The 14,526-nt window shown below is 40.9% G+C and overlaps 1 protein-coding gene across 2 annotated transcripts in view; it reads left to right on the top strand.

The window, feature by feature from the left end:
• The window catches only part of pawr (PRKC, apoptosis, WT1, regulator), a 70,083-nt gene that overhangs the window by 32,573 nt on the left and 22,984 nt on the right, over positions 1-14,526 (top strand). The gene's annotated exons all lie outside the window — the stretch shown is intronic.

Here is a 14,526-nt window from a genome sequence, read left to right as displayed (position 1 = left end):
CTGAAGGTAAAACTAGCAAACTTAAAAAAAAGAATGGTCAGAATGTATATACATTCTGACAAAATGTAGGGTTCTCATGATGTAGACAGGCCCAATTCTTCCATCTTGGACTATAGCTGGTGAAGATGTTCCCATAAGCCTCTACAGCCTGAACGAGCTTCTGCATAGCCGTGTCAGCTTTCCCCCTGCTTCTGGTTCTTGTTAGCATGGCTCCTCAGCTTGCAGTAGACCTCCAGAGCAAGAACATCCAGAATCTTGGACTGATGCAGTCCAAGATTTTAAAGCTGGAAGGCCCTGAGCTGAACTTATAAAAAAAAAAAAAATAATAGTGCTAGGATTTTTCAGTAGTAAATTAGTCATGTTGTGGATCGTATGGATAGAAAAATGCAAGTAAATTTCATAACTATACTTGGGCAGGCATCAATATAACAAGATCCCCTGCCTGTCCAAGTAAGCTGTATATCTGGGAAACTGTAACTATTCAGCGTAAATCATCTGTGCTTTTGCATTTCATCAACAAACATTGAATTGCTCAACATGGATGGAATTACGTTCGGTATTGATATGGCTACACGCACAGCCAATAATCCATCGAAATGCCATATCTGTGAATGCTTAAATTTTGTCTTGTGATAATTTCCCAACACAATAAAGGGCTCTAATAACAACAAACAAAACAAGGGGAACAAAATGAGTTGAAACAGATGGATACAGTTGTATGGTACACTGGGACCTCACAATGGGTCCCAGGGTTGTTTACCAGATGGTAGCCTTGTGTAGACTACTGTGCATGTGAGTGTGAGATATTATGTGAGTCTGGTGGTGTTTCAGCAAAAATGATTCCATGAAGAAAAATATGAGCCTTTTTTCATTTATTAATTTATTTTGAAAAGCAGCCAGACATGGTGAAAAATACAGAATGATCCGGAGCTAACAAGACAAAGAAGGCAATTTATTTTCCGTAAAGCAGCCTAATCCCACTGCTAAATTTGATTTTTAAGAGACAGCAAGATGCTCTGTCTAAAATAATTGAATGTGACCTGCTCTGAAGCTGCAGGGTGCACCGGTTGCCAGAGGTACTTGTTATTTTTTTTCTCTATGAGACATTATCTCCTTAATTAGGCTGTGATTTAGACTCAGAAATTCCTTTTCGACAAGCCAAACCTTTTAAAATGCCAAAAAGCGGACATTCTCCACTAATGACAAGATCAAGACTCTAAGCTAATACCCCAGCCTCTCTGGCATTTTTGGGGGGGGACCACAGTTTTTGTGTGGTGTTTGATTGAATGCTAATTTATTCCTCTGTTTTGTAAGTGAAAGAATTTCCCTGTGGTGCAAGTATGAACTTTTTTTCACTAAAGAATTTAAAATTTTCTCTTTATCTAAAAGTGAAATGAGCATGGAAGGTGCTAATCTTACTTTTTAATCTAATAAATGTAGTTTTGGATTATTTTGGGGACAATTTTGGGTTTGGTTTTTGCATGATAACAGCACTCTAGGGCAGATGGACGCTGCCAAGAGACATTGTGGCAGCAAATGTACTTTTCAGCTGATCTTCTAGTGCATTCTTTTGAGAAGAAGTGCATATAAATCATTAGTTTTGGTGCTTTCTATCACAAGAAACCCACGAAATACCTACAAAGTGTCTACTGAGGTTGTTTTTCTAATTTCCCAATCATCAAAATCAATCAAAACCAAAAATAGACTGAGGGGGGAACGCAACAGAACTCACCCAGATACTCAGAGATAAATTTAGCTCAACATAATGCCTGCAAAATGACACATGCACACACCTACTGACTGTTCAGCTACGCAAGACGTTTTTAGGACTGTGATTTGGTCTTTCGCCTCTGTGACTCCATGACAGCAACAGCTGTGTTTGCCCGGAGACGTGACACAACCACAAACCTTTCTATAGCCAGGTGTGTTGTTCAGGTGTCTGTCGGGAAACCGGATGGTTAAGCACTGCCATCAGGTGCCCTCAGGCTGCTACTGCTCTCCAGCTGCCCAGCAGTCACTCGGCAAACTGAGGGCTCAGCTGACTTGCTGCTTCTTCTCTTACTCTTCATAATCACTTGGCAAGCGCAGGCCATCTCAGGTGCAGTCTTCTGCACTGTGCAAGAACAGTTTTACAAAATATATTTACTACCTTGCAGTACTTCTCCCTGAATGTTGTTCCCACGCTGACTTTTTACTTGTTTCTCTGAAGTTTCAATAAAAACAGAGGGTGGCAGAAAGCAGGGCAGATGAGCATGTTTAATAGCACTGTGCTGTGAAGTTAAAACATCCATGTCAAACTGGTTTGCATGATACACTTTCTGTGTAAGAGCACTTGAGCAGTCTTTGTACACTAAAGACTGTATATGAAAGATGGTTGTTGGCATTTGCTTTTGAAGTCTCAAATTCACCAATTATGCTGTCACCATCTTGGTTTTCTTGGAGGTAGAAGTGTACAAGATTGTGAAGGGCTAAAGTAAAATTCATTTGTGCATGCCTGTTTAGCCCAGAGCAGGTGACTGTTGTTGTTGAAGAAGTTGTAGTTGAAACCGCAAGATTAGGAAATGCATTCAGCATATTTGTTATGATAAGCTAGGGTAATGGTTAATTCAGTGTGATCTTGAGTATAGCCTGCTCCCTGTTTATGCTAGATCAATCCCCACCTTTCTCATTATTGGATTAAATCAGAATAGATGCCAAATTTGAATGAAAAGTAATTTGAAATAAAGCCAAAGAAACAAGAATGTGTACTGCAGTAATCTGCAGCAGGATATGAAACCACCTTACTCTGGAATGCAAATACAGAAAATCCGGAAGCAATTATTCAGCCTGTTGTAATTTTACCCTGTTAAGACATTAACGTGCAAAAGTGCAATCCAAATTTAGCCATGTGGAATTACTCTAACGCCGTTAATTTTGTTTTGCTGTGCTTGTAAAGATGAGTCACGTGGTTAATAAGGAAATTCATTTTATACAAATCTGTTTGAGTCTCAAAACGAGGGCAAAAGTTTGAAATTGTACACATAATTGCTTGTTAAGCCTTCTGAAATGCACAGCATAATTAGAGCTTTTATTGGCTCATGTAAAATAGACTTAGAAGTTGTTATTATTATAATGTTGAACTGTAAAAATGACTATTGTATATGTGCTTGTGAAAAATGACTTTCTGCTATAGTGTCATCCATCTGGCAGTGTGTGTGTGGAAAGCTATATGCTCTTTAGTTGCTGCTAGCACTTCTGCAGCTTCCTGGATGTAGTGGATCTGGCTTAACTCCTGCACAGAATATCTGTGGTTCTTTTTGATAGGTCTATGAAACCTGGATAGTCCCAGAGTCGTTAGAGCTGTGAATAAGCCTGAGCCCTGAGCCAAGAAAACACTGCAGTGGTGGCCAAGAAACACGATGGCCGAGCAGAAAGGCAGCAAGGACTGAATGGCACTTGGCTCTCTGACTGCTTCGGTCATTACATAAACCCTGTGAACAGAGAGGCAGGACAGATTTCTGCTCTTCAAGTGTCAGTGCTCCACACCGGCACAGGGCATCCCTTTTCTTTGTGAGAAGTCCATTGCGAGAAGGGTCTGCCGACACAAAACCGCTCTGTCTGAAAGCGCCACTTGTTCATCTTCTGCCAAATGGATGAGCTCAATCTACGGCAGGTTGCAAAACATACCAATGTCTAGCTACTTGGGAGGCTTTATTGGTAAAACAGAAGAATGGCCAGGGATAGCAGATGTTAAACAAACCATTTGGCATTGTGTTACCTGCAATAGTAGAGATGCTGTACATGTGAGGAGATAGCAGACATTCCACGGAGCACGTTGGTGGAGAATAAGAGGCTTTCAACTGCAGCTTGGGGTCAAGGGTTCACATTGTAGTCTTCTGATATAATGTCCACAAGATAAGCGCCTATAAACTCTTAGCTCTGTTAATGATATCCTTCCTATCTATCTATGTCACAGGCAGAATGGCATATACACAGTATATTCTCACCACGGAAAGCTAACTGTTTTCCATATTTCTTAAAAGAAGTAAAAGGGACTTTTATGCTTTCATATATACTCTTGCACATTTTTTTCTATTTATACAATCAAATAATGAGCTTAGTGTATGTGCAAGAAATGCCTGAGGGCTAGCAGGTGGGCTAAGCCCCGCCCACCTGCTGGTAGAATCTTTTGTTTGCAAAGTTCAGTTCGATTTTATTTATACAGCTCCTAATCAAAACAACAGTAGCCTTAATGTGATTTATATTGTAAAGAGTCCACAGGATGAACTGAGGGTCTGCACCATCGCCAAGTATGAACTAAATGAGGATAATGCTGAACTGCCAATCATGCAAAGCTACTCTACTAGATCCAAGAAGAAAAGCATAGAGCTTGCAGTCACTGTAATGGGTCCCCTTAAAATCAGCATGCAACAGAGGCCCCGGCTGTAACTAATCCAGAGAAGTCGCAGCCTCTGGTGAGCACGTTATCCTGTTCTGTTGTAATATTTAAAGAGAAACTAAAAATCAACAGGCTGTGGAAGAACAAAATCCAGCTTGTTGGGTAAAAGGCTTAACTGCGCAATCAGAAAGCTTCAGGATGTTTGATGCCGTCTCAGTGCCCTCTTGTCCTCTGGCTCCTCTCTTCTTCCTCTGTACGTTTTTCAGCAGCTTGTGTGGTTTTCCAGATCCCGCTTGTATTTGGACAACGGGACGTAAGATAGAAAACAACGGGGTAACGCTGAGGTTTTGCTCAGCTATAAACAGTGAATACCATTATCATGATTCAGCTTGGTACAAGTTTGCTGCGAAATTTCAAAAAAAAAAAAAAAAAAAAATTCAGGACAGGAAGGAAGGCCCACGTATGCCAGCACTGGGGTGAAAACAAGATTAGGGGTTAGACAAAACACAGGATCACTTCCCCCCGCAGTTTTGGCACTTCGTGCAGAAGGTACCCCATTATTGCTGCTGGCCTGCAGGAACGGGATTCATTACTGGGAAACGGGACTCAGGAGAGGCTGCTGGGATAAACGCTGCAGCAGCCCTCACCACTAGCCTGCCCCCGCCATCTCTATCTGGCTTTTGTAACAAGCATCTCAGTCTGCGGTTGGGACATGCAGATGTTTAAACTATCTTAGTTATTACTCAAAATCATGTATTGGGAGGATGAGTGTCTGTATGGGCTTGTCAGGATGGTTGAGTATTTGTTAGTCTGTGGGTTCTAAATAAAAGTGCTTATATTTCATTAAACATTGTAGACTTAAAGCTTTAGATGAACTGGCTCTTAAGACCAATTTGACAGTTGCATCACTGCTGTACACTACAATAGATTCATTTGAGACACTTAAAATTTGTTTGAGCTGCGTCATTCACTACACTACGTTGTGTGTTTTCATTTTTCTCTTGCCGGCTTGGTAATGCAGTTGAACTGCAGATCACTTTAAAAAGTCCCTACTCTGACAAAGTGAATGTAGGCTACAAGTTCACTGTGATGGATTGCATAATTAAAGATTCAGCTTTCGGTGACTAGATGAAATAAAAACCACTTGACGGCTAAACTACAGAGCAAGTCAGCACAATTTTGCTAACATATGAGACCTGCTATGACGCATGTTTAATGTTATTCAAGAAGTTAACAGCGAAAATGAATGATGAATACCTAATTTATGTACCGCTATTTTATTTTAGCGTACTGCAAGAATCCAGTCTTTATACTTTTCCTCTAATGTGGTGCTGGTCCTGAGAAAGGTCTGCTTTTGAAAACCAGCTGACATTTAATCAGGTTTGAGTACTGATCATTACTTAACATTAATAGCAGACGTTTGGGAAACATTGTGGAAGAAAGTCATGATGGATGAAAGCTGAGGGCTCCATCTTCTAATCACTGGTGAAATCTTTGCGGTTCCGACTTCGACCTTGCAATTTTGTGATGTTCTTTGTGTAGTTAGGGTAACTAGTCATTGGCACCACATTGATGGAAAAGGGGCAACAATCTCTGCATATGCTGGCCTAAATAATTGCAAAGAGAACCAGTTGAACACACACATACTGCTGACCTGGCTCCTGAACAGAGGTTTTGATTATAGTCTGGATACCATGCAGTGTTTGTCCTTCATATCAGCATTTTCAAGCACAGTCGGTCTTGAAACAAAGAACAGGTATTGGTTAGGTTTCAGAATTTAAAAAAAACAAACAAAAATAATAAATGCATGTAGCATGGACGCATGAAGTGGATTAGGTGCTTTACAATATGATTGATACAGGAGTGAGAATTTTTAATTTTCTCTAATTGAGCAAATCTAATCAAATGTAAACAAAATTCAACTTTGGATCAATGGATCCAAAGAACAACTGTAATTACACAATTTCATGGCATTTGACAAGACTGGTTAATGTCAGCCATTAGCAACACCAAGTAGTTTTGCACAGCCTGTAATACAATTTGTATTCCATTGACACAGAATGTCACTACATATAACTCCTAATTTCACCTTGATGTCATGCTTAGAATGAGCAGTTTAGAACTCATCCACAGCTGGATCTGAATTGATAATAACTGTTTTGTGCCAGAGTTTGACAGGTGAAACACGTCTGTTTTTCTCATTGATGCAGTGAGTCAGCTGGACTGATATTCAGCTGAGGAGGCTCATGTTGATAAAATCCTGCTAATCTGCTGTGCTGCTAGTGTTGAAGCCTTCCGAGTTTTGCATGCAGAGGGGTTACTGTCGCAAACATTTTATGGTCAGCTGAGGGTCAGAGATGCAGCGCGAGAGTCGAGTAAGCCTGCTTAAACCAGGGGAAAACAAGTTATCTGTAGTCTTCCCTTGACCTTCCATGTGCTTCTCTCAATCCATGTTGAAGAGCTGCCTTTGAAGGCATCGTGCATTATGATAGTTTGTTACTTATGTAATGTAATGGGGAAAAATGTCTTACTAAAACATGTGGCACTGTGCGTAACATGCACACACACACTATATCAACTTTACAGACTGGGGCTGAAATGATGCACCAGCAGCCTTCTTTTCCATCAGAAAGCAGTTAGACATCGTTCCAGCCGAGTGATTATAAGCCTTAAACCTTTTACTTTGTGCACCAGCGTACTGCAGAACTGAGCTTGTTAGTGCAGCTGTCGTGACGGGGCTACAGCGCTGATGTAACAGCCTAGAACCAGCAGTTAACTGGCGCTATCTATTGTTTCAAATGGGAATAAGTACTGTAACCAACTAGTATTTTGGGGTGTCAAATAGCAAATGGGATAATGTTTAATTGTCTAATGGACTAGTCATGAACATCACTAAGGAAAAAGTGTGACTCCAAATAGATTTGTACCAGGAATCTGTTTTTTTTCCAAGAGATTCCTTTTTTCTTTTTTAATAGAGTGCGAGGTTTTAGGAAAGTAAAAAATTGTACTGCTTCCTCATTAATTTTGCTGTAAATTACCAGTAATTGCTTACTTTGGTGAAAGCAGTTCTCTCTTTGGCTGCTGTTACTGTTAGTGGCCGAGCACATGATTAGACTGTCTAACACTCTTTTACATGCCTCCAGTCCAGTCTAGTCCGGTGGGGTCCACTGTAACAAGCTCTGTAGTAGCAGTTGCACAGCAGTAGTCTTCTATTTGATAAACTCGAATTATTTGTTCACTCAGTTGTACAGTTCTATGGTTTTGTGTTGCCCACTAAGGATGGAAAATAAATACAATTCCTTTGGGGAACTGATGTGAACAGGTGAACTCTATATATGAAAACTTTTAACTCCCCATAATAAACCTGGTTTTAGTCTAACTGATGCTATTTTTAGGGCCAATAATAATATCAGGGCTTAAGATTAATGAAAATTAGAACCAGACTCTGCAATACAATTCTTTGGGACTAACATTTTAAATATTTATGCAAATGTATCCAATTTGACTGTGTAGCTTCTCTCTGCATGTCTACCACATGCATGGAGACACGGACATCTCTGCAGTCGTGTTGTCTCTGGTTTCAGACTTCTCACTGAGTACCACATCACTGAGCCGAGGGCTGAGCAGGGGCTATGTGGTTGTTGGTGGAGGTCTGCGGTGTTGGAGTTTAACGTGCCATTTAAACAGTGACCCTCCTCCCCAAAACTGTAAATATTCCTCTGTCCTCTCAACCCTGCCAGCGCATACTTAAAACGGACACACGGCCAGTCTGTTTACAAGCCCGGTCGAAGTCGGTGCTCTGTTCCAACCTACTGTGGAGGTTATAGACAGGAGAACAAGTTTGGCAAACTTAAAAGCATGAAAAGAGTTGTTTCCCACAGATGTATTAAAGCTTTTGCAGACGGTCAGAGATCTTTGCCCAGACCTGCTGAGCCCAACTGGCCTGCCCTCAGGCCTTCATCTCAGGCTAACGTATCCCGTAGCTCTCTCTCTCTCAGTAATAACAGCCGTGCCTGTTTGTTTGCAGAAAGTTTTTTTTTTTCCTCTTTCTTTCGTCTTCCCCTCCAGAACCCCCCGTGTAGAGGGAACTCATTTTGAGGTCTGGCGAAGTGCTGATTAAAATATTATATTCTCACTTGGAGTGAAAATGAGGGTCAAGACTCAGAATTCAAAGCTGAAGAGTGAAAGATTTTGCTCGATAAACAGACTGTTTTAAAGAAAGCAGCCCGGGGCTTTGAGGCCAATGAAAGCTTTTGATTCTTGGGAAAGTCATGTACGCTGTTTGACTCGACTCTGTCCCTAAACAACCCTATCTTTTTTTTCTTTTTCTTTTTTTTTTTTTTTTAAAAAAAAAGGCCCTCTTGTACAGTTTTGAGACTTAAACCAAATGCAAAGGCATCTGATTTTGGAAAGGATAGCTATAGCGGGACTGGGTTTGTGAACTGTGATAAATCATAAATGACGTGGTGGTAGACCTTTTTTAAAATATACAGCTTTAGTGTTTTGAGAAGTGGTGCTTTTATGTGCCTTTTATGTCCTTTCCTCTGTATAAATGTTGGTTATGTGTCGGCATGTGGAAATATAACAAACCACAGAAGCAGAGCACCCAAATGCAATCCACCAAAAGAAACCAGGAGAGCAGCAAAAATCTGAAAAATAAACAAGACTTAATACACAAGAAAATACAATGGAAAAAATAAAATCACGGAACATAGGGGATGGATGAAAAGGTAAGATTCTGGAAGAGCAAAGGTGATCTGGCCACTTGTGGTGGTACACTGGAAGCTGATTGGCTACTTGGACACGAGTGAGACAATTGGTATGGGCAGAAAGTAGTAAACACAATAGACGTAAGAAACAAGAAAAGGATATCAGATAAAATCATAACCCAAATAACAACTCAGCAAATACTTAAGAAACCAAAATCATGATTCATTTGATCTTGGACATATTCAAGCTTCAGTTGCTTGAGTTCTGGACGCACAACATTCACCCTGTTTTCACACTAAAACCCCCACATTGGATATCTAGTGTCTTCTGCTTCTCAGCCTTTTTTCAGACATACCAGTAACTGATTAAAGAAAACATTATTTTTTTTTGGTTGGAGGCCACAGGCAGCAACAGAAAATATTTTCTTTGGAGAATTAAATGTAATATTTTTCCTGGCGATGATCCAGTCGTATTTTGGGGAGGATGTCAAATGATGTCTCACTCTTGCTCAGAGTTGGCATACCTCTGAGCAAGAGGTGACCTTGGCAAGTCGGTGGTGTCACATTAATCAGCCTGCAGCTCCGGGGCGGATGTCCTCTCTTTGATCTCTGCCATACCTGAGCGCAGTGCTGTGCCTGTCTGTGCCCGTTATCTGAGCTTGACTGGCAGTCTTGATTAAAAGACAGTGGGCATCGGTGTGCCAGTTTACCTCTTCCCTAATAGATCATCTTAATGAAGTCACTGTGCTGTAGCGAGTGCCAGGTGATTAATACACAGAAGTCATTAAGTCTGCTGTATACGAGCGTGCCTTTGTTGGAGCTGCCCTTTGCTTGTTTGGAGATAAATCTGAGGAGTAAGTGGTCGAGCTGTTGGCAGTTTGACAGAATGTATGTTTAGACTGGATCTGCACCGAGTATGAGAAAGTGGAAGTAAAAGGGACAACCTATCTCGTGCCAAAACAAAACGGTTAAAAGGTGAACATGCAGTGAAGCCAAAACGTGTAAAGGGGTCATCCTGTGATCCTGGGACCCTCCTATTCAGGCCCTCCTGCAGCTCAGACATTTTGTGGTACAGTCTCCAAAAGTTGATTCTGTTCATCCGGACGTAGCGTTTTGTGCTACATCCAGATGAACAGTTTGTTTCAGATCAAACTAATTTAAATATTAGACAAAGATAAGTAAAAACACAAAGTGAAGTTTCTTATTGAATGTGTTTATTACTAAGGGGGGAAAAAACCAACATTGCCCTTTGTGGAATAGTGATTGAACCCAAACCTGATAACTGGTTGATCGACCCTTTAGCAGCAACAACTGCAATCAAGTGTTTGTGATAACTGGCAATAAGTCTCATTACAGTACTGTGGAGAAATTGTGGTTCACTCATCTTTGTAGACTTGTTGTAATTCAGCCACATTGGAAGGTTTTCGAGCATGAACCACCCTTTTGAGGTCATGCCACAGCATCTCAATTGGATTCAGGTCAGGAATTTGACTAATCCACATATCTTTTCTTCCTCAATCAATGAAATCATCATTTAAAAACTGCTTTTTGCAAATTTTCTTGGGTTATCTTTGTCTCAAGGTGGTTTTTTTTATTGTAAAATAAAGACCCTACAATGCTACAGAGAACCCCCAACAATCAAACAACCCCCTTTAATTATGAAGTTTGCGACAGTGGGAAGGGGGAACTCCCTTTTAACAGGAAGAAACCTCCAGCAGAACCAGGCTCAGGGAAGAACAGCCATGGGGGGTTAAGGGGAGGAAGACGGGACGAGTGACACACTGTACACATTTCTCCCTTGAATACAGATTGTGAGTTTGTACAGATTAAAGCACTGTATACGTTAGCATTGCTGCAGCAATGGTTGCCATGGAAGTCACTGCAGCTGTAGCTACCTCTGCTGAGCTGTTGCTGAGCAGCTTTTTGTGGACACTTGGTTTGAAACTTGAATCATGTGTTCAACCAACTAAAATGATCTCAGTTTGAGGCTTTATTTTTTGTGCATTTTAAAATAAGACATTTATCTTAATATGTCTTAAGTAGATTAAGCAGGCTTCTGCTACTTCTGTTAGATTAAGTTTTCTCTTACTCTCAAGATCATGATGTGTTCACCCTATTTGGCATGGGAAAATTCAGTGTATAATAATAATGATGATTATACACTTTAGCATACTATAATTAAAATGTTTTTATTTTATTGTTGTCTTTCATGTGGATGATTTGAAAGTAGCCACTTTAGTTTGGGAACCGATCACTTCTCCCATCACACAGCATCCCTTTGACCAACATTTAAAAGCTAAAGAGCAGGGAAGTAAAGCACACAGCCTGCTGTGCTGCAGACAAAGACTGTAGCCTTTGCATTGTTGCTGCCAGAGATGGAGCTTCAGAATAGATGAGTGATCATTTTCCTCCCCGCGGAGAAACTTTCCAACCACAACACACATTCCAGTAGACCGTGAAGCTCTGCTCCAGATGTAGCTTCTTTTATTCTTCATGTGGAGAGTGACTGACAGAGGCCTGGAGGCTGAAGCAGAGCAGGATATGTGCTTTTCTTAAGTAAACACGCCCTGACACTTGGTCCTGTTGTAAACAGGAAGCAGAGAGGATTCTGGAGAGAGAGTCCTCTAACACTCAAGTTTGTAATGATCTTTTTAATATCATCAGTACACAAACTGATACCTTTGTTTACTGTATGTGCTTTGACTTTTGGTACATTAAAATTTTGGCTCAACATTTAATGATCTTAGAACATTCAGTGTATTTTTAATTAATCTTAATTAGGGTTTAGTATTGTGTAAAAAGTGCTTCTCCCGCAGATAATCGGTCCCAGCTGGGCAGCATTCACTCGACTCTCCAAAACTGTTTGGGGGAGGACACATGTGTCTTTGCTCTTCCCTTCTTAATTTCTTAACTTATTTAGATTATGTTTTAAATGAACTTTAGCCTCAGTGAAGTGTGCACAAAATTGTCTGCAAAATGGTAAATGCACGCCAGATTATATCATTTGTATACAGAGAAATATAAAGTGTTTTTAAAATATGCAAAGAATAGGCCAACAGTGGCTGCTATAAGTGGGTCCTTGTATGTACAAACTTGTGGAGAGTGATGTGTTTCAGAGGGGGACTCTCGAGGCCCCTACAGTGTTGCTACAGAACATTGCATTACTTCTGTGACACTATTTGGGATGAAGAAATAATGTGTAATGCTGAAATGCAAATACATTGCTCAAGGCATTCAGTCAGTGCCCTGGACGCTCATCCTTCAGCACTTTCAGTGCTTTGCCCAGCTGGCCCAAGGTAAGAAACTGGCCAGAAAAATAAACACACTGTGATGATGTCAGGAGCAGAAACACCCCTTATATGGACACACACAGATACCCTTTTCCTTTAGCTGAAATAAAAAGAAGCACAGCAATTTGGAATACTAGAGAGCAAAGTGGGCTCCATCTCTTTCCAAAACAAACTTTGAGATTCCCAACTCCACATTTTAGGAAAGTTTGTGCATAGCAGAGTGGTTAGTCATTGCGCAATCCACTCTGCGTTGACACAGACAGAACTCTGTTTTATGGTATTTTCCATATGTCATTGCTCTTAATCTCCTAATTATGCCCCATCATGGGATACCTCCATAGGTGTCTGTGTGGGAGATGAGAGCACCGGTGAGGTGGAGGAGAGTGCTAGCATTAAGTTCTGAGTGAGACTCGGAAGGAACTAGCATTTTCCCCAAGGACAACTGATAAACCGTTTGGCAGGAAAAGCCTTGCAAATGACTGCATTCCTCTTTAACCTTGTAAGGCTATTTTTACCGATGAAGGGTCTGCTGGGCAGCCATCTTTTGTTCACCCTGCGGTGTAAAACGGGAAAGCCTGGTTTGCATTGTCCCCTCTGGGAGTTTGGCCCCCGTTCTGTCTCGTGTCACGATCCGGCCGTCAGTGTTGAGACGTGTTTGTGCAATGCATTTCCGCCGCTCCTGACAGATGAACCCAGTAACTCTGTCGTACTCCATCTCAGTGTGAAGTTTGGGCTGTGCAGATATTTTAAGATAAAAATAAAAAAATTAAGATTATCAGAAGTAAAGTTGGTTTTCCAAGACTATTCGAAAGCTCTCTGCTTCGATTATGAAAGCTGCTAGCCTCTGTCAAAGGGATGTTTGCACTCCGTATGTTTATATTGTGTCTTTTACTGTGTTTTCAAGGGACATTCCACTGGTCAAAAATCCCCCCCGACTTGTCCTCAGGAGGTGAAAGGCCGAGTGCAGACTGTTTTCCTGTTGCCGTACTAGAGTCCATCTGGCATTAGGGTAGTGTTCGAGCTGTAGCTCCTGGGGGATTCCTGGAAGTGAATGTGACCATGTCTGAAGAGGATTAAGAGGAGACCCTGGTTGTGTTGAGCCAGAGGTCAATATTGCTGTTACTGTGGGAATGACCTTGCTTGTCACCACGCATTTGTCAGTGCACTCAAATGCAATAAAATGAGGAAGTTACTGTTGGATTTGTCTGGGGGACTGACTCTAGCAACCCGTTAAGCACTGGAGGGTGGGGTTGGTTTGATTGTACACTTATCTTGAAGAGTAAACAAAAGGTTTCAGATGAGAATAAAGAATTCATAGAAGCAGATTGTATAAAAAGTAACAAGCTGAGCATATTTTTATACAAAATAATAAAAAGTCAGACAGAATCTGTCCCAAAGCCTTTTTCACAGAGGAATTCTTGACATTATTGTGATAATTAGGTCAGTGCATTGTCTGAACTTTTCAGTTTGCACATGCTGCACACAGCTGGAAATGGTTCAAACTACTGGATTAATGTGAGGGAGCTTCTGTTGTGCAACAAGCAGAGGCAGGACAAAAGACGCTCACCTGCTACTAGTGAATGCACCAGTTGTGAAGTTCTGGTCTAATACCTACACCTGTGGCTAACAGTTGATGCTGACACCAATAATTGACTCTCTGCTTATGTTTGTCCCCAATTTTGCTTCAGAAAAAACAAGTAAACCTCTAAATGCCATTTTATTTGCTGACACACAGCAAATAATGTGAGTCGACAAGGCCAACATCAGGAGGCTGTCCTGTGGTGCGTCACTCAGCATTTTGTTTTTGGACAAGTTAAGGCCTGATTTGGCTTTATAGGAGATTTGTTCTCACATGCATCTCTCTTGGGTGAATATTTAGAGTGTGGTGAACGCTTGAAGCTGTTGTTTTTGTCTCTCACTGTTAAATATATTGTTTTATCTAAGCATCTTATCTTCTGTATACAGGAAAAAAAAACATACCTTGGCTTAGAGAAGAGGTTTGGCTGCTGACAAGCTGCCTGTTGAAAACACAAATGCACAAATGATTCCTCATCATTTTTACAAGTCGTACAACCCTCATGCGATATACGGTTATGCAACCAACAAGGAAGTCGTTTATATGATGCAAATTTGGTAAAATGGGACCAAT

Source organism: Neolamprologus multifasciatus, chromosome 17 (assembly GCF_963576455.1).
Source record: "Neolamprologus multifasciatus chromosome 17, fNeoMul1.2, whole genome shotgun sequence".
Classification (NCBI taxonomy): domain Eukaryota; kingdom Metazoa; phylum Chordata; class Actinopteri; order Cichliformes; family Cichlidae; genus Neolamprologus; species Neolamprologus multifasciatus.
This window is presented reverse-complemented; position numbering and strand designations above follow the sequence as displayed.